This window comes from Balaenoptera borealis, assembly GCF_965194805.1.
Source record: "Balaenoptera borealis genome assembly, chromosome: 8".
Classification (NCBI taxonomy): Eukaryota; Metazoa; Chordata; class Mammalia; order Artiodactyla; family Balaenopteridae; genus Balaenoptera; species Balaenoptera borealis.
The window spans coordinates 96,435,855-96,457,884 of record NC_138865.1 but is presented as its reverse complement, the minus strand read 5'-3'; positions in this window follow the sequence as shown (position 1 = coordinate 96,457,884).

Sequence of the window (22,030 nt, the reverse complement as noted above, 5' to 3'; positions counted from 1 at the left end):
TGACTATGAACGAGAAAAGGAAGTAGCTAGAACTCTTCCAGCACAGGTGATATTGTACAATGTAGCAGGAGCTGCAGGAACAATAAGGTCGGCTCCAAATTCGGCATGACTCTGGAGAGACTCACCATAAAAGAGACAGAAGTGAGTCATGACTGTTCTGAGTCACTGCAGGAACCCCAAAATAGGAGGTAATGACTTGAGTGGGGGCTGGGATACTGGAGATTTTGCTCCAGGAAACTCCTTGCCCTTGCTTAGCACAGACTCTCCAGATTGGCTTTTGTGTTCCTTAAACCTACCAGCCTGTTCCTACCTCATGAACATGCTGCAGCTTTGCCCAGAACTCCACCTGGAGAGCTCCTTCTTGGTCTTCCCATCTTAGTTTTGAGGTCACCTCTTTAGGGTGGCACTGTGTCATCAAATCAGCAGCCTTTTCCCAAAGCCCATGAACTAGTCACTCTCAGCCACATAACCCTGATTTCTCTTCACACAGCACCTAAATCATCTTGTTCCATTTGTTTGTTTACATGTGTTAAGTATCTCTCCCCCTTCCTTGGAATGTAGGCTCCACTCTTTCAGAGACCTCATCTGCTTCACTCAAGGCTGTACTCTAGCACACAGAACCGTGACTCATTTAGTGAATTCTCAAGAACTACCTCTTGAATTAATGAATGAGTGAATGAATCAATGAGTAGAATATAGCTGTGTCATTATCATGATTATAATTTTTTATGCTACTAAGCCCTTGATGGTGGGAGGAAATGTGTGTTCCCAGATGGCTAAGGCCCAGACGATCTACTCAGAAACTGATTGAGAGGAAGAAAAGAAAAATCAGGTACAGCACCTTTCGTGGGCTAATGTCATCACACATGCTAAGTCATGTAGCTGCTGCAGGTGAAGAAATGTAGGCATAGGCTATATAGGCAGTAAGTGTAGAGAGCAGAGGTATTTACTCAGGTCTCTGGTTCCAATGCTTTTTCCATGCAAACAGAGGGCCAAGTAGAGTTCTAAGTATTCTGTTATTGACCCTATTTTGCAAATTGGGCACAGAAAGATTTGGTAATTGGCATAAAGTCATTTAGCTAAAAAGTAGAAGTTAGCTCCAAAATCCATGCTCCTAATCACTGGAGTATAACGACGTCTTCCAGATCAGATGAAGAAGAGTCTTCTTCTGACTCCCTTTTGCGAGAGCACTGAAATCACAGCTAACTGCTGAACAGTCATCAACAGGAAGACACTGGAACTCACCAAAAAAGATACCCCACATCCAGAGACAAAGGAGAAGCCTCAGTGAGCTGGTAACAGGAGTGCAATCACAATAAAATCAAATTCCATAACTGCTGGGTGGGTGACTCACAAACTGGAGAAAAATTATACCGCAGAAGTCCACCCACTGGAGTGAAGGTTCTGAGCCCCACATCAGGCTTCCCAACCTGGGGGTCCGGCAACAGGAGGAGGAATTCCCAGAGAATCAGACTTTGAAGGCTAGCAGGATTTGATTGCAGGACTTCAACAGGACTGGGGGAAACAGAGACTCCACTCTTGGAGGGCACACACAAAGTAGTGTGCACATCAGGACCCAGGGGGAAGGAGCAGTGACCCCCATAGGAGACTGAAACAGACCTACCTACTCGTGTTGGAGGGTCTCCTGCAGAGGCAGGGGGCGGCTGCAGCTCACTGCGGGGAGCAGGACACTGGCAGAAGTTCTGGGGAATACTCCTTGGTGTGAGCCCTCCTTGAGTCCACCATTAGCCCTACCAAAGAGCCTGTAGGCACAAGTGCTGGGTTGCCTCAGGACAAACAACCAACAGGGAGGGAACTCAGCCTCACCCATCAGCAGACAAGTGGATTAAAGTTTTACTGAGTGCTGCCAACCAGAGCAGCACCCAGCTCTACCCACCACCAGTCCCTCTCATCAGGAAGCTTGCACAAGCCTCTTAGATAGCCTCATCCACCAGAGGGCAGACAGCAGAAGCAAGAAGAACTACAATCCTGCAGCCTGTGGAACAAAAACCACATTCACAAAAAGACAGACAAAACGAAAAGGCAGAGGACTATGTACCAGATGAAGGACAAGATAAAACCCCAGAAAAACAACTAAATGCAGTTTAGATAGGCAACCTTCCAGAAAAAGAATTCAGAATAATGATAGTGAAGATGATCCAGGACCTTGGGAAAAGAATGGAGGCAAAGATCGAGAAGATGAAAGAAATGTTTAACAAAGACCTAGAAGAATTAAAGAACAAACAAACACCTAGAAGAATTAAAGAACAAACAAACAGAGATGAACAATACAATAACTGAAATGAAAAATACACTAAAAGGAATCAATAGCAGAATAACTGAGGCAGAAGAATGGATAAGTGACCTGGAAGACAGAATAGTGGAATTCACTGCCACGGAACAGAATAAACAAAAAAGAATGAAAAGAAATGAAGACAGCCTAAGAGACCTCTGGGACAACATTAAATACACGAACATTTGCATTACAGGGGTCCCAGAAGGAGAAGAGAGAGAGAAAGGACCTGAGAAAATATTTGAAGAGATTATAGTCGAAAACTTCCCTAACATGGGAAAGGAAATAGCCACCCAAGTCCAGGAAGTTCAGAGAGTCCCAGGCAGGATAAATCCAAGGAGAAACACACCAAGACACATAGTAATTAAACTGACAAAAATTAAAGACAAAGAAAAATTATTAAAAGCAACAAGGGAAAAATGCCAAATAACATACAAGGGAACTCCCATAATGTTAAAAGCTGATTTCTCAGCAGAAAATCTACATGCCAGAAGGGAGTGGCATGATATATTTAAAGTGATGAAAGGAAAGAACCTACAACCAAGATTACTCTAACTGGCAAGGATCTCATTCAGATTCAACTGAGAAATCAAAAGCTTTACAGACAAGCAAAAGCTAAGAGAATTCAGCACCACAAAACCAGCTCTACAACAAATGCTAAAGGAACTTCTCTAAGTAGGAAACAGAAGAGAAGAAAAGGACCTGCAAAAACAAGCCCATAAGAATTAAGAAAATGGTAATAGGGACATACATATCGATAATAAACTTAAACGTGAATGGATTAAATGCTCCAACCAAAAGACACAGGCTTGCTGAATGGATACAAAAACAAGACCCATATAAATGCTGTCTACAAGAGACCCACTTCAGACCTACGGACACATACAGACTGAAAATGAGGGGATGGAAAAAGATATTCCATGCAAATGGAAATCAGAAGAAAGCTGGAGTAGCAATAGTCATAACATACAAAATAGACTTTAAAATAAAGAATGTTACAAGAGATAAGGAAGGACACTACATAATGATCAAGGGATCAATCCAAGAAGAAGATATAACAATTATAAATATATATGCACCCAACATAGGAGCACCTCAATACATAAGGCAACTGCTAACAGCTATAAAAGAGGAAATCGACAGTAACACAATAATAGTGGGGGACTTTAACACCTCCCTTGCACCAATGGACAGTTCATCCAAAATGAAAATAAATAAGGAAACAGAAGCTTTAAATGACACAATAGACCAGATAGATTTAATTGATATTTATAGGACATTCCATCCAAAAACAGCAGGTTACACTTTCTTGTCAAGTGCACATGGAACATTCTCCAGGATATATCACATCTTGGGTCACAAATAAAGCCTCAGTAAATTTAAGAAAAATTGAAATCATATCAAGCATCTTTTCTGACCACAACGCTATGAGATTAGAAATGAATTACAGGGAAAAAAACGTAAAAAACACAAACACATGGAGGCTAAACAATATGGTACTAAATAACCAAGAGATCACTGAAGAAATCAAAGAGAAAATCAAAAAATACCTAGAGACAAATGACAATGAAAACATGACGATCCAAAACCTATGGGATGCAGCAAAAGCAGTTCTAAGAGGGAAGTTTATAGCTATACAAGCCTACCTCAAGAAACAAGAAAAATCTCAAATAAACAATCTAACCTTACACCTAAAGGAGCTAGAGAAAGAAGAACAAACAAAACCCAAACTCGGCAGAAGGAAAGAAATCATAAAGATCAGAGCAGTAATAAATGAAATAGAAACAAAGAAAACAATAGCAAAGATCAAGAAAACTAAAAGCTGGTTCTTTGAGAAGATAAACAAAATTGATAAACCATTAGCCAGACTCATCAAGAAAAAGAAGGAGAAGACTCAAATCAATAAAGTTAGAAATGAAAAAGGAGAAGTTACAACGACACTGCAGAAATACAAGGCATCATAAGAGACTACTACGAGCAACTCTATGCCAATAAAATGGACAACCTGGAAGAAATGGACAAGTTCTTAGAAAGCTATAACCTTCTGAGACTGAACCAGGAAGAAATAGAAAACATGAACAGACCAATCACAAGTAATGAAATTGAAACTGTGATTAAAAATCTTCCAACAAAAAAGTCCAGGACCAGATGCCTTCACAGGTGAATTCTATCAAACATTTAGAAAAGAGCTAACACCCATCCTTCTCAAACTCTTCCAAAAAAATTGCAGAGGAAGGAACACTCCCAAACTCATTCTATGAGGCCACCATCACCCTGATAACAAAACCAGACAGAGATACTACAAAAAAAAAATTACAGACCAATACCACTGATGAATATAGATGCAAAAATCCTCAACAAAATACTAGCAAACAGAATCCACCAACACATTTAAAGGATCATACAACATAATCAAGTGAGATTTATCCGAGGGATGCAAGGATTCTTCAGCATATGCAAATCAGTCAATGTGATACACCATATTAACAAACTGAAGAACTAAAAACCATGTGATCATCTCAATAGAGGCAGAAAAAGCTTGTGACAAAATTCAACACTCACTTACGATAAAAACTCTCCAGAAAGTGGGCATAGAGGGGACCTACCTCAACATAATAAAGGCCATATACGACAAACCCACAGCAAGCATCACTCTCAATGGTGAAAACTGGAAAGCATTTCCTCTAAGATAGGGAACAAGACAAGGATGTCCACTCGCACCACTATTATTTAACGTAGTTCTGGAAGTCCTAGCCACAGCAATCAGAGAAGAAAAAGAAATAAAAAGAATGCAAATTGGAAAAGAAGAGTAAAACTGTCCCTGTTTGCAGATGACATGATACTATACATAGAGAATCCTAAGGATACTACCAGAAAATGGCTAGAGCTAATCAGTGTATCTTGTAAAGTAGCAGGATACAAAATTAATGCACAGAAATCACTTGCATTCCTATACACTAACAACAAAATGTCTGAAAGAGAAATTAAGGAAACACTCCCATTTACCATTGCAATAAAAAGAATAAAAGACCTAGGAATAAACCTACCTAAGGAGGTAAAACACCTGTACTCAGAAAACTATAAGACACTGATGAAAGAAATCAAAGATGACACAAACAGATGGAGAAATATACCATGTTCTTGGATTGGAAGAATCAATATTGTGAAAATTACTATATTACCCAAAGCAAGCTACAGATTCAGTGCAATCCCTATCAAATTACCAATGGCATTTTTTTATAGAACTAGAACAAAAAATCTTAAAATTTGTAAGGAGACAAAAAAGACCCCGAATACCCAAAGCAATTCTGAGGGGAAAAAAACGGAGCTGGAGGAATCAGACTCTCTGACTTCAGACTATACTACAAAGCTGCAGTAATCAAGATAATATGGTACTGGCACAAAAACAGAAATATAGATCAATGGAACAGGATAGAAAGTCAGAAATAAACACACACACCTATGGTCAATTAATCTACAACAAAGGAGACAAGAACATATGATGGAGAAAAGACAGTCTCTTCAATAAGTGGTGCTGGGAAAACTGGACAGCTACATGTAAAAGAATGAAATTAGAACACTCCCGAATACCATACATAAAAATAAACTAAAAATGGATTAAAGACCTAAATGTAAGACCAGATACTATAAAACTCTTAGAGAAAAACATAGGAAGAACACTTTTTGACGTGAATCACAGAAAGATCTTTTTTGACCCACCTCAGTAGAGTAATGAAAATAAAAACAAAAATAAACAAATGGGACCTAATGAAATGTAAAAGCTTTTGCACAGCAAAGGAAACTATACACAAGACGAAAAGACAACCCTCAGAATGGGAGAAAATATTTGCAAATGAATCAATGGACAAAGGATTAATCTCCAAAATATATAAACAGCACATGCAGCTCAATATTAAAAAAACAAGCAACCCAATCCAAAAATGGGCAGAGACCTAAATAGACATTTCTCCACAGAAGACATCCAGATGGCCAAGAGGCACATGAAAAGATCCTCAACATTACCAATTATTAGCAAAATGCAAATCAAAACTACAATGAGGTATCTCCTCACACTGGTTAGAATGGGCATCATCAGAAAATCTACAAACAACAAATGCTGGAGAGGGTGTGGAAAAAAGGGAACCCTCTTGCACTGTTGGTGGGAATGTAAATTGATACAGCCCCTATGGAGAACAGTATGGAGGCTCCTTTAAAAAACCAAAAATAGAATTACCATATGACCCAGCAATCTCACTACTGGGCATATACCCAGAGAAAACCATAATTCCAAAAGACACATGCACCCCAATGTTCATTGCAGCACTATTTACAATAGCCAGGTCATGGAAACAACCTAAATGCCCATTGACAGAGGAATGGATAAAGAAGATGTGGTATATATATACAATGGAATATTACTCAGCCAAAAACAGGAACAAAACTGGGTCTTTTGTAGAGACGTGGATGGACCTAGAAACTGTCATACAGAGCGAAGTAAGTCAGAAAGAGAAAAGCAAATATCATATCATGTATGTGGAATCTAGAAAAACGGTACAGATGAACAGGTTTGCAAGGCAGAAATAGAGACACAGATGTAGAGAACAACTGTATGGGCACCAAGGGGGGAAAGCTGGGGGTGGTGGTGGTGGTGGTGGGATTAATTGGGAGATTGGGATTGACATATATCCAGTAATATGTATAAAATAGAAAACTAATAAGAACCTGCTGTATAAAAAAAGAAATAAAATTCAAAAAAAAATATATCAGTTGTTGAAAAAAAAAAAAAAAGAGTCTTACAAGGAGGAGACAGCCAATCTAGGACTATCACAATGTGAGGGGACTGATGGAAAGGCCTTCCAAGCCAAGGATATCTGTCTGAGCTATAGCCTGCTGTTTTCTTCCTTCCTGCCTCCTGACTTTCTTACTGATCTGCCTGAAATCCATATATTCGCGGAAATGTTGCTGCCTCTGATTTATGGGTAAATGACACAGTGGCGACTAGAGTAGACAGGTTTCATGAAGGCCATTGCTTCTCTTTGAACCATTCTATCTTTACTGTCTCTGAGCCAGGTTCATGGTGGTCCTAAGTGTTTGTTGTCTGAAGCATGCATGGCCAGGTGGTCCAGCCTGAAGGTTCTGCTCTGTAAAGGGTGGACATAGTGCCCACCGAGTGGGCACTGTGTTAGAGGTCCCCATTTGCCTTTCACGTGTAACAATTAAATAGCTTCACGGCAGCCTGGTTGCCAGCGGGCTCACACCCCGTTGCAGTATAATCACATCTAATCTCATTGAGCTCTGCTCAAAGTAGCTATAATTTGTGGTTTTATCCAAATCAATAAAGACAGTTTCTATACATTGATTATCATCCAGGGTATAAAATCATCATCAGTTACCTGGAAAACAGAAGCAGGCTGCCAAGGGAAATGGTCAGATATTCCAGTTGAACAGGGGAGGGAAGGGGGAGGTGGAACCAGTGAATTTTAAGGTAATAGTATCAAATTACCTGAAAATGCACACAGTATATTCTTGTAATTTGCAACAACAGAGAGCCCAGAAATAGGTCAATCATTTAAGTGAGTCTTCCAAGTTTTTCTCTCGGTGATGCACTGAGCCAGCTTGCAGTCTTAAAGGGGCTGGGGCCAACCAAGACAGAGAGGGCTGCGGAGCTCCTTCCTTCTTGCACTTTATAACCCATAGTGGTACCTTTTCAGTCAGAGATGGCTCCACCCAATTTCTTGTATCCAGTTAACGATCCACAGAGATTCTCAGCCACTGTCATGAGTGACTATGGGAAAAGTCATGAGCGGGAAGGTGACTGGACCAGTCCGTCTGATCCTGGGGCAGAGAGTGGAGATGTTCACCTCCAAAATGTGTTGGAAGGCATTTTTCCACAATGGCAAAGAAAGAAGGAAGGAATCTGCCCATTTCTAAAGGTTACATTTCTAACCACAGAATTGAAAATGAACTGGTTCTGTTATTTATTGCAAGATGAAGCTCATTATTCGATTCTTCTTTCTAGCAAATATTGAAACAAAAATTGCATTAAATGATTCAATATCATTCATGAAAAACACAGTACAAAGAAGACAATCCATTCATAGTCTTTTTATTGCAACATATTAAGACTGGTCTTGGGTAATTCTTGAGCCCAGTTTCCTCTTCTGTTAAACGGAGATGGCAGTGATGGCAACATCTTCCACATAGGGCTTTTTCGAGGAATTTAAATATATATATATAAAAGAATAAGAAGAAATAGATAGATGGTACTCAACAAATAAGTACAGAATTTCCCTTTAGAAATTGTTATTAGTATTTTTTTTAACATCTTTATTGGAGTATAATTGCTTTACAATGGTGTGTTAGTTTCTGCTCCACAACAAAGTGAATCAGTTATACATACACATATGCTCCCGTATCTCCTCCCTCTTGCATCTCCCTCCCTCCCACCCTCCCCATTCCACCCCTCTAGGTGGTCACAAACCACCTAGCTGATCTCCCTGTGCTATGCGGCTACTTCCCACTAGCTATCTATTTTACGTTTGGTAGTATATATATGTCCATGCCACTCTCTCACTTTGTCACAGCTTACCCTTCCCCTTCCCCGTATCCTCAAGTCCATGCTCTAGTAGGTCTGTGTCTTTATTCCCGTCTTACCCCTAGGTTCTTCATGACCTTTTTTTTTTTTTTCTTAGATTCCATATATATGTGTTAGCATACGGTATTTGTTTTTCTCTTTCTGACTTACTTCACTCTGTATGACAGACTCTAGGTCCATCCACCTTTAGAAATTATTTATATGAGTTCTCTTAAAGTTTTTATCCATATAACTATATCATTTTTATACAGCTATGAGTATTACAGAAATATCACTGGTATCTCCTTTAATTTTTCCCCCTAGTTCTTTCTTCATTAATATGCCATTGTAAGAGCTGCATAAAATTCTGTTAAATGGGTATTTATTTAATTCATCTCCTGTTGTGAGATATTATCTTTCTATGATAGATATTTCAATCAAAGTCTCTGCCACAAGGATTGTTCTTCCTTTTGGATTATTTTCTCAGTATAATGTGAAGTGGGGTTTTGGGGTCAAAGGTATTGTGATACCATAGGCACTGGAAATAGAAAGGCTTAACCTGGCAGGGAAACCATAACAATAGTCTTATTAGGGGAATAACAGTCAAAGCCAAAAAAGTTAGTTTGCAATGCAAGAGTATTAGATAGAAAATCAGTACAGTTTCCATTTCATAGGTGAAAAAACCCTGAAAATTTGGAGATGATATTTAAGAATAGACACATAAAACAGTCAAGAAATAGAGTAATGGCCTTCACCTACTATGATGTTGTTGAGGACAAGTAGGTTGGTCAGCAATATTCTTGCATGTTCTGAGCTGGACGGCTGTACCATAGCAGTGGAGGAGGGACCAAGGTGTGAGAGAGGAGGGAACACAGGTGGTGGCTTGATGGAATAGAATTTGTAACTGGCTGACTCTTAATGAAGATTAATTGTGGCATGTCCATTAATGATCCCCAGGTTTTTATCTCTAAAAGTGGAGGATCCCAGCGCTCCCATTTCATGTGATGGTTGCATGGGATTTCTGCTAGGTAAAGATTGACTTCCATTGTTCCTTTCAAGGAGGCAGAGATGGGGGACAGATTTTAACCTTCACCTGTTGGATTTTATTTAACTTAATTATTGCAATTATAATTATGCATGAGTTCCTAGGGAATTTTTGGTTTATGAATAATGACTAAAGTTTTAATATTTTGGAATAGCAAATAATAAACAGAACAAAATTAGCAGAATAAATGAAGAGAATAGAATGGGATCACCAAAAGCTAGGTTTTTTTTTTTTTTTTTTTTTTGCCTTTGATTACATTTGTCTTTATAAACTAAAGTTTTCCCCGAAGGCAGTGTTCAGTACAAAGCTAGAAATTGGGTAGTCTTCCAAGTATATGGTTACAAAGAAATAGGACAGAGCCACAGCTGCTGAATTGCTGCTACCAGGCCCGGGGGTCCATCCTTAGTCCCTACAGAGAAAGGAGTGTACATTTGGATTATGAATTATGTATTATGAAATCTACTGCCATGACTTCAATTATACTCTCTATATAAGTGACTCCAGTGTCCGCATCTCCAGCTAAGACCTCTCTCAAGTTCCAGACTGGTAGGGATGCCCATGTACCCGCTTCTCCATTTGGATATCCTTGAGCACCTGTAATTCAACTAAACTTTTTCTCCTCCTTCATATCTCATCTGCTGCCTCATCATACCCTTAACTTCATTCCAAGTACTTCTTCCCTATCTTTGAAGTTTCCATGAATGGCTCTATCATCCACCCAGTCACCCAGCCAGACCAGGGATTTATCCTTCTCTCCTTCCTCTCTCTTATGTTCAAGCCATCATCAATTTACCCACTTTTAACTGCCGAGTATCCCTGTGATTCACCCCCTCCTCTCAACCTCTGTAATGCCTCCTCTGGGTTATTCCCTTACCGTCTCTGGCCTGGGCCAGGCCAACAGCTTCTTCAGTGGCCTCCCTGTTTCCAAGCCTTGACTCCTTTCAATGTATCTTTGCTTTGCTGCTGAAATTAATATTGTAATAAACAAAGGTGACCGTGTCACTTCCTTGCTTAAACTTTTTCAATGATTTAACATATAATGCTAGGAAATCAGTACATAACATGCCCGTGTGTGTGTAAAGGAGTGAATGAGTATAAGATACTGACAGAACTCCTTAACTTACAGGACCCTTCATGAACTGCCTCTGCCTCCATTTCTAGCCATATTTCCTGTAATCTCTAACCCACTACTTTATGTACTAGTAGTTTCACAAATACACCATATTGCTTCACTTCTCTGGACAGGTCTGGAAAGCTCTTCCTCATTTTCGTCACTTGGATAACTTGTAGACTTCCTTTGGGACTCAGCTTATGTGTCACTTCCTCTGGCTCACCATTTATAATTCAGTTTTCCTCAAACACTTAATTATCCTACTGTGTGCTAGGAACCGTGTTAGGCACTGGGAACAAAATGGCAGATTAGATCATCTCTGCCCTCAAGAGAGTAGGGAACAGACAAGTGAGGAAACAGACATGGAAACAAATAAGCATCATTCATTCATTGAAAGAAGAACTATGAAGAATGCAAAGAAATGGTGAACAGGAAAAAGGAGAAATACAACACTTAGTTTATCAACTCTACCTGTAGAAATTGAGGGGTTGGTGGTAAAAAAATTCCAAGCAAATGGACCAATATGTGCAAAAACTTTTTTTTTTCTTTTTTAAAATAATGGTTTTATTTTGAAACAGTTATGCAAAAACTTAAAAGGGACTGGAAGGGTGATGTTATGGGTTGAATTGTGTCCCCCAAAATTCACGTGTTGAGGTCCAAATCCCCAGCACCTCAGAATGTGACCTTATTTGGAAACAGGATCTTTACAGAGGTGACCAAGTTAAACTGAGGTCACTAGAGTAGACCCTAATCCATATTGACTGGTGTCCTTCTAAGAAGAGGACATTTGGACACAGACACATAGAGAGGGATAACAGTGTAAAGACACAGGGAGAAGACAATCATCTACAAGCCAAGGAGAGAGGCCTGGAACAGATTCACCCCTCATGGCCCTCAGAAGGAATCAGTACCTTGATCTCGAACTTCTAGCCTCCAGAATTTGTAAGACAATACATTTCTGTTGTTTAGCCATCCAGTCTGTGGTCCCTTGTTACAGAGGCTTTAGTAAACTAATACAGATGGTAATTTCTTTGGGTTTGAAGATGGTAAGAATGGGCAGAGTTAAGAACAAGTTATGAGAAGTCTCATGTGACACAGTGAGGTTTCCTTTTCCAGTTAAAGTTTGGAAATTTATTCTGTCAGTGATGAGAGCAGTGAAGACAATTAAGCAATTTAAGACTGAGTTGGAGAAAACCCATTCTGGTGGCTGGGCAGGGGAGGGGTCAGGGGTGGAGAAGCATGGGGAATGGTTGACTACAAAACAGCTGTGGCAGTAGTTCAAATGGGAGGGCTGAGAGCTTGGCCCAAGGCAGTGGCTGAAGGTTGGAGAAAATGAAACAGTATGAAAAAATTTAGGAGGGAACATTGGCAGGACTCAGGGACTTGACCGGATGTGTGAGCGAGTGGCACTGCCAAATCTCTTTAATTGCATTTGTCTTTAAATTAATATTATATGGGACTAAAGAAGCCTATGCCTGAAAGTACAAATAAACAAGACAAGTCAAAGAAGAAGCTGATATAGACAATCATACGCTTCCCCCCGAAGAGTCTCCAGCCCTGATTCAGACATAATGGCACGCTCCAGACACTTGGAAGTCATAATCCTAATGCTTCAGTATTAAAGAACAATTGGAACTTATTAAAATTGATTATGTATAAAGCCTACAAACAGATGAAACTGTTAAAAGAAGCTACCAAGAGAATAAAGAAAACGTCATTGGACTTCCTTCTGGAGACAGCAAAGAACATTCCTCTTCCCTTTCTCCCTTCATTCATCCTTTCCTTCTTTTCCTCTTTCTTCCTTTCAACAAATAATTCCTGAGCTCCAACTTCATGCGAGGTGCTACATTAAATGCTGCGGTACATAGAGAACAAACAAAGCTTTGTCAGAGGAGCTTATGATTTACTGGAGGAGAGACGTATAAACCCAGAATCACAGTCTAGTGTAATAAGAGCTGTAGGCACTGTGAGCTGCTTGGCAATGCCTGCCGTGACTGAAGGAACTAGGAAAGACTTCCCAGAAGTGGTGACTCTTCAGCTAGATCTTGAAGGCAATAGGGAAGGGCTCAAAGTGTGGGAGAGTGTGGTATCTTCAAGGAAATGTGCACAGTTGTGTGACTGCTGATTTAGGCCATCTCAGGGCAGACAGAAGCCATGTGAAGTGGCTGGAAGGAAAGCCTACAGGTCTGAGCTTGCAAGCTTAATATTTTGCCACTGAAATCACCAGTGTGGACAACACCATGGCACCAGAAAACTTTTTTTTTTATTTGAATATAAGTTGATTTACAATGTTGTGTTAGTTTCTGATGTACAGCAAAGTGATTCACTTATGCACATATATATGTATATATATATTCCTTTTCATATTCTCTTCCATTATAGTTTAGCGCAAGATACTGAATATAGTTCCCTGTACTATATAGTAGGTCCTTGTTGTTTATTTTATAAACAGTAGTTTGTATCTGCTAATCCTAAACTCCTAATTTATACCCCTCCCTTCCCCCTTTGGTAATCAGAAGTTTGTTGTCTATGTCTATAGGTCAGGTTCGTAAATAAGTTCATTTGTATCATGTTTTAGAGTCCACGTATAAGTGATATCATATGATATTTGTCTTTCTCTGTTGGACTTACTTCACTTAGTATGGTAATCCCTGTGTGCATCCATGTTGCTGCAAATGGCATTATTTCATTCTTTTTTATGGCTGAGTAATATTCCATTGTATATATGCACCACATCTACTTTATCCATTCATCTGTTGATGGACATTTAGGTTGTTTCCATGTCTTAGTTATTGTGAATAGTGCTGCTATGAATATTGGGGTGCATGTATCTTCCTGAACTAGAGTTTTCTCTGGGTATATGCCCAGGAGTGGGATTGCTGACACCAGAAAACTATTTTTTGTTGTTAACATCTTTATTGGAATATAATTGCTTTACAATGTTGTGTTAGTTTCTGCTGTATAACAAAGTGAATCAGCTATATGCATATGTATATCCCCATATCCCCTCCCTCTTGCGTCTCCCCCCCACCCTCCTTATCCCACCTCTCTAGGTGGTCACAAAGCACCGAGCTGATCTCCCTGTGCTATGCAGCTGCTTCCCACTAGCTATCTATTTTACATTTGGTAGTGTATATATGTCAGTGTTACTCTTTCACTTCATCCCAGCTTACCCTTCCCCCTCCCCATGTCCTCAAGTCCATTCTGTATGTCTGAGTCTTTAGTCCCGTCCGGCCCCTAGGCTCATCAGAACCATTTTTTTTTCAGATTCCATATATATGTGTTAGCATAAGGTATTTGTTTTTCTCTTTCTGATTTACTTCACTCTGTATGACAGACTCTAGGTCCATCCACCTCACAACAAATAACTCAATTTCATTTCCCTTTATGGCTGAGTAATATTCCATTGTATATATGTGCCACATCTTCTTTATCCATTCATCTGTTGATGGACACTTAGGTTGCTTCCATGTCCTGGCTATTGTAAATAGAGCTGAAGTGAACATTGTGGTACATGACTCTTTTTGAATTATGGTTTTCTCAGGGTATATGCCCAGTAGTGAGATTGCTGGGTTGTATGGTAGTTCGATTTTTAGTTTTTTAAGGAACCTGAATACTGTTCTCCATAGTGGCTGTATCAATTTACATTCCCACTAACTGTGCAAGAGGGTTCCCTTTTCTCCATACCCTCTCTAGCATTTATTGTTTGTAGATTTTTTGATGATGGCCATTCTGACTGGTGTGAGGTGATACCTCATTGTAGTTTTGATTTGCATTTCTCTAATGATTAGTGATGTTGAGCATCCTTTCATGTGTTTGTTGGCAATCTGTATATCTTCTTTGGAGAAATGTCTGTTTAGGTCTTCTGTCCATTTTTGAATTGGGTTGTTTGTTTTTTTGATATTGAGCTGCATGAGCTGCTTGTATATTTTGGAGATTAATCCTTTGTCAGTTCCTTAATTTGCAAATATTTTCTCCCATTCTGAGGGTTGTCTTTTCATCTTGTTTATGGTTTCCTTTGCTGTACAGAAGCTTTTAAGTTTCATTAGGTACCATTTGTTTGTTTTTGTTTTATTTCCATTTCTCTAGGAGATGGGTCAAAAAGAATCTTGCTGTGGTTTATGTCATGGAGTGTTCTGCCTATGTTTTCCTCTAAGAGTTTTAGAGTGTCTGGCCTTACATTTAGGTCTCTAATCCATTTTGAGTTTATTTTTTGTATGGTGTTAGGGAGTGTTCTAATTTCATTCTTTTACATGTAGCTGTCCAGTTTTCCCTGCACCACTTACTGAAGAGGCTGTCTTTTCTCCATTGTATACTTTTGACTCCTTTATCAAAGATAAGGTGACCATATGTGCATGGGTTTATCTCTGGGCTTTCTATCCTGTTCCATTGATCTATAGTTCTGTTTTTGTGCCAGTACCATACTGTCTTGATTACTGTAGCTTTGTAGTATAGTCTGAAGTCAGGGAACCTGATTCCTCCAGCTCCGTTTGTCTTTCTCAAGATCTGAGCAACCTTCTTAAAGGCTCTGCTGTTAACTTTTGTGTAAGGCAGCATTACATGGTGGAGAAGCTGTAGAATTTGTATATTAGTTGTTGCCCAGTGATGCACCATCCTTGCATCCTGTTAAGTTGCTGTGTTTCTCTCAGCCTTCTTTGCTTCCTTAGAAGTCCTCATACTCTAGCCTTCGATTAACCTTTTCTTGGGAAAGCTGCAGCCACTGTGGACTCAGGGGTTCCACAGTAAAAGCACACATACAATGAGAGGGAAAGAGAGTGGACTCCAGTCTCTTCAGGGGTGGATGCCAGAGCCACCAGCTGGAGTTGCAATGAAAGCTTTGGGGGAATTAGAGCACGGCTACCACCAGCTTCCTGGATGAAGTAAAGGATTTAGCAAATCAAAGTTCTTCAGTCAGTAGCCTTTGGCTCCAACAGGGCCATTCTACTCAAAAGGCACACCCAGGCATGGAAAATCACAGACTAGAAGAATCATAGGGCACCAGTACAAGAAGGAACCTTGTAGATCATTGAGTCAAATTCCCACATTGCACGGAGGGGAAACCAGGACTGGAAGATTCTAGGGGGGCTCAGCTAATCAAGCATCATTAAGCACCTCTTTAATCCCCTTTGTTAGGAACTTTATTAGTGGAAACCTGGTATTGGAAAAAAGCTTATTTCACCTGAGCAATTGGTTTGTTCCTTATCTTTTGGGCATGAAAACATAATTACCGTTAGTATTACCAGGTAAGATACAGGAAGCCCAGATAAAGTTGAATTTCTGGTGAACAATAAATATTTTTTTGTATAAATATGTCTCAAATATCATATGGGACAACTTACACTAAAGTTATTCATTTTTTAAAAACAAATTCAAATTTAACTTGGCATCATATTATTATTATTTTTTTAGCAACCCTAATCATAGTGTCATTTCATGTATCACCATTGCCTCCTAATAGGACTTTATCGTATGCACTTAACTTTATCTTTCCTTCCCATTTGTTTATGTTCCCTTCACCTTCTTTTGTTTATTAAAAAAAATCAAATTGTTATAAGTATCTCAGTAAGCCATATCAAAAACTTCGCTTTTATATGATTAAAAAAAATAACAACACAAGATTAAGTAATTATTAAGGGCCAGACTTTGTACTGTATCCTGCAGATGTTAATATGAGTAATAATTGCTATTTGGTCTCAAAAACCCTAATCATGTGGAGGAGATAGTCATTCATGTAAGCAATCATAATGTAGAGAGATGAATGATGAATATGGCCCAAGGTCACACAGCTAGTTGGTGGCAGAGCCAAGATGTATTTCATCATGCTATATTCCATGTAGTTGACTAGCTGACAACTCTTTCTTACACATGTCTACCTAAATGCCTATAGGACAGTGCAGAGGACACTGAGTGTTTGGCTTTCTCAGCACTCATCCTTTTTCTGGAAGTAGCACCCCCTTTGGGGGCAAAATTGCTCCTCTTCTTACTTAAACTTTGTAATATGAATAGGAGTTAACAATCAGAGAACTTGTCCTCCACAGTCTTGGGTGACTGGTTCAGAGTGTGGACACATGATCCAAGCCAGGCCCGAGTCCTTCCCCAGGAATTTCCAAATCGGAAAAGGAAAAAAGGCAGTCCCTCTCTGGTGGCAAAAACGCAAATATAAGTATCAGCCATATTGTCTGCTGTGTCGAGGAAGCCTGGCTGAGCACATACAGGTAATATGCAGAGAGCAGCAGAGACAAGAGATGAGAAAGCTCTTGTAACAAGTGAGTTTTTAATTTCAGCTATTCTCAGAGCTCAGATGCAAATCTGCTTAATCCTTTTAGCCTAAAATAATTTGAATTGTGTTTCTGTCACTTGCAATCAAAAGGGCTGGAGTTAATAGAGATGGTTTGAGTTGAATAGCATTAGCATTTCCCCAACTCCTAAACCGTAAAGGGGCACCAGAGTGGCCTTTTGGAATTCTGTGGCTCAGAGCACAGTTTATGCACAAAGCTGCTGATTCTGCCTCCAAACAGTGAAGAAAACCTCCTGACCTTCTAAAGACTCTGCCAAAACCAGTGTTTTCCCGACCTGCTTCCATGATGCCCTCAAAATTCTTTCACTTATGACAAGGTTGTATCCAGCAAAATCAAACAGCACTGCAATGGAATGATGCTGAATAGCTAAGCTGACCTCAAGATCTCTAAACTAGCTTCATGCTGCTGTAATAACTGCTTTGATTTTAAAGATGGGGAAATTAAAACCCAGAGAGGAAAAGTAGGTTATTCAAATTCATACATATTTGGCGAGGTGTATTCTAGAATCTATGTCTTTTGCCAATTAGAACATTATATCTTTCCAAGATGCTCGCTCTTAATGGCTGGTATCATTCATTGAGGATCCTCAGTGTGGAAAGAAAGTGTTGATTGCGATGAACATAAAAAGAGCAAAAAACTTTTCAGGCTATATGGTTGTGTATTTAAATGAAACAGTCATTTGGGGGAAAAAAACTGGGAATGTTGTTAAGACATAATATTCATTTGAGCATCTCCATTTTGGGTACACATCACAGTCATTTGTGAAACTTTTCAAAAAGAAAGATTTTGGGGTTTCCTCTATTCCCACCAAGATCTACTGAGTCAGAGTGTTTGGGAGGTGGGTGTCAGATTTTATATATTTAAAGATCTCCAAAGATAATTTTGGATTGAACTGATCTAAGGACCAGCATTTGGCATTACTAATATAGATTTTTTGATCTACATCATCTGTTATTTTATTAACAACACTTAGGAAAAAAACTTCTGTTAGGTGTATTGATGTAAAATCAACACAACTGTTTATACAACCAATGTAGACCTGCTATTTAAGCAATGCTATAACCCACTCATTCAACAAATATTTACTACTTCCCTACAAGTTGCTGGGTTCTGTGCTAGGGTCTTGGATTCAAAGATGAGTCAGATGGAAACCCTGCCTTCAAGGAGCCTAGAGGTGGAGATAACACATGTTCAAATGAGGTTGGGATGTCAGAGCACCATGGGTGAGTGTTCCAGGGAGGAAGTTGGAGAGAATTAGGCAGAGCTTTGTGGAAGAATATTTGAACAGGGTCCTGGAAGCCAGGTAGGATTTGGATTAACAGATGAGAGGAAGCTTAAGTCAGGCAGAGGAAAAAGCATGAGCCTGGGAGCAGGGAGATAATAGCAATAATTATCATGATAGTTATAATAATAAAGCAGCAAGCAATTTTTGAGAGCTTGCCATATGTACCAGTTACTTTTATAAGTGCTTTACATGGTCATCTCTTAATCTTCACAACAAAGCAATGAAGTAGGTACTTCTGTTATTCCCACTATACAGCTGAGAAAACTGAGTTCATGGTAGATTTTGTAACTCGCCTAAGGTACTGCCTAAGGTCAAATAAATTAGGTGGTGGAAGAGGGACATTTCTATTTTGTTCTATATTTGTTTGTGGAATGAATGGATATTTTAATTCAACACCTTCATTTCACAGATGAGGAAACTGAGGCTCAGAGAGGTCAAGGGACCTCCCCAACGTCACCCAGCTGGTTAGTGGCAGAGCCAGGATGAGAGTCATTTTAGTGCGCTTTGTACTATGCCACGGTGCATGCATGTACTATGCATGCAGTGTGAGACTGAGTGAGGAGAAAGGGTTAGGATAGCATTTCCTTTTATCAAAAAAATTTGGAGGAAATGTGATATCTGGAAAGGTAACTAAATCCAGAGCTGACCCCTAACCAAGCTATAGCTTTTAAATGCAGGAGAACAAATACAAGGAAGAGGAAGTAAAGCACAGTAGAGTAGAACTCATTTTGGACAAACCTTACCTTTGTGTCCTCACCTGTAAAATGAGGAAATTAGATGGTTCTTCCATTTTGGCTATTCTGTGTGATCCTAGGAAGGGCTAGAAATAGAGATCATGTCCATGTATGTCTGTAGGTTTAATGGCCTGAAATATAGCCAGCAATGGATAATCATGGTCTGTGAAACCTACATCTGGGGGCCACAAGGCAGCTGCTAGATAAACGGAGAGAACAGCATTCTTTGGCTGAGATCTGATTCTACATGTATTGCCTCATGTGATGCTGAGAAAATCTCTTGATCCTTTTATGGAAACTTCCAGGACCCAATCAGTTTCCTCCTTCCCAACAAAGGGACTTAGCAAGAGAGAGCATCATTTTCTGTGATGGGAAAGCTGAAGAAAAGACAGAGCAGATCTTGGGTCGAGACCACCTGGCCTTTTCTGCTTGTTGTTTGTTTTAGCCCAGACAGCATGCCTCACTTGACCCCAGAATCAAAAGCTTTACTCCCTTTAAGTAACAACACAGGTTCACATGTATTCCTTGTGCTGTGCTGTATTTTTTTAATTAAAATAAAAAAAATTAAAAATATATGAGAGTTGAGGGTTGTTTATAATTCATTTTGATTTATGCCATTGCAACTGATGCCATCTGTAGCTGCTTTACCTCTTTAGCAGCCTGAGAACAGCAGGGATCCTGGAAAACATTTTTTCCACACAGAAGCAGTGATTACTCTTTGTATTTAAACAGCACCCATTTCTGGAGAGCCTCAGAGAGACCTTGAGAATATTTTTTCATTTCTCATTTTAAGAAGACTGTGAGGCTGATTAAAGAGGGTCTTTTGCCAGGTAGAGAGTTAGACAGTGAGGTAGACAACTAGCCTCCTGATTTCCTGAAAAGTTCTCCAGTGAGTCTTTTCATTGCTAAAGTCAAGGTTTTACATGACCCAAGCACTAAAGGACAGTGCTTATTTATTGAGTCCCTGTTCTCTGGTGAAATGCAAAGGCAAGGAAAGTCCTTGCTCTCAAGTTTTGTTTGTTTTGTTTTGTTTTTAATATCAGAGTCAATATTGAGCATAATCAGAGAAGAAATTTATAAATATGGAAAAGGGAAGTCTAGAAAGAAACCTGAGGTGTTAGTTTGTAATTGGAGATAGAGTAAATTCATAGCTTCGCTTTGAAATGTCTGTCTATCTATCTACATATAGAAATACACATAGATTTGTATACATGTATGTATATGCATGTGTGTTAACGTATGTATACATGTGCACAAGTTTCTTACCTCTGTCTGCTGAAAGGGCCTAGAAGCAATGCCATTCCCATAGCAATGAGCACACCAGGCCCCCATATCTTGCTTTTCAAGTAGAATTTTCCACTAAAAGGAGTCAAGGCCCCTTGGAAAAAAGGGTTGACTCCAGAGTTGGGGCATGAAAAGTGTAACATGAGCTTCCCAATTTTTGGCAACAGAAAGTAGGAAAGTGCTTGAAGAATATGGGGACAAGTCAAAAGGAATCAGGGGGTCCTGCTGACCAAATCTAGGACAATTTAAGAATTAAAAGAAATGGTTGTAGCAGATTGCCTCCTGTTGCAGAAAACAGGAATTACTGGGTCTGTCGTGAAGAGAGAGAGAAAGAGGAAGAGAGGGAGAGAAGAGAAAGCTCTTCCTTGTAGTAAAACACCAACTAATAAATGATAAATGTAGTGAGGATGAGGAAAATAGAAAGTCCTCATCAGGGTGGCGGCTGTTTCAGGCAGGAATTATTAATGAATGCCAAAGCAGGTGAGTGGAGGCTTGTTGAAGTACAAGATATTGGTTAGTTTGGAATATCTTGCTATAAAATATTTATTAGTCACAAAGATAAATGTGGGGATTCCAGAGTGGAGAAACCTGGCAGAAAGCAATTTGACCAGGTGATCAAGGTTTGGCATCAATTGGGGTTGGTTAGAGTGACATTAGGTACCTCCCCATGGAACGCATTATGAGGAACAGAGCAGCAAGTCTATGCTATTTTTGCCAAAAGTACATGCTGTGGGTCTGTTTATGAGGAGACATTGGATGAACCCAGATTGAGAGACATCCTATGGAATGAAAAGCTTATCATCCTGTCAAGTTCAAGAAAGACTGGAAAGGATGGAGGAACTCAAGAGACATAGCAACTAAGTGCAATTCATGATACTGAATTGGATTCTAGACCATAAAGTAAAAAAGGGACACTGTTTAGAGAGAGAAACAGCTGAATGGGGCCTGTAGATGATGGTGCCATATTGATGTTGATTACCTGAGTTGAATGGGGACACTGGATTTTGTTGGAAAGGGTCTGTCTCTGTTTTGGGGATATACATATTGCTCTCAAGAGATTAAAAAAAGAAGAAGAATATTTAGTGTGTGTGTGTGTGTGTGTGTGTGTGCGCGCGTGTATGTGTGTGTGTAGGGTGGGGAGCAAAAATACAGCCCAAGGTTGACAACTGAGAAATCTGGGTGAAGAAGATATAAGATCTCTTTGTACTGCTCTTGCAACATTTCTTTTTAATTTTTTTAATTTTTAAATTTGTTATCATATCTATTTTATTTAGTTTTTAAATTGAAGTATAGTTACTGTATAGTATTATATAAGTTACAGGTGTACAATATAGTGATTCACAACTTTTAAAGGTGATATTCCATTTATAGTTATTATAAAATATATCCTTGTAGCTTATTTTAT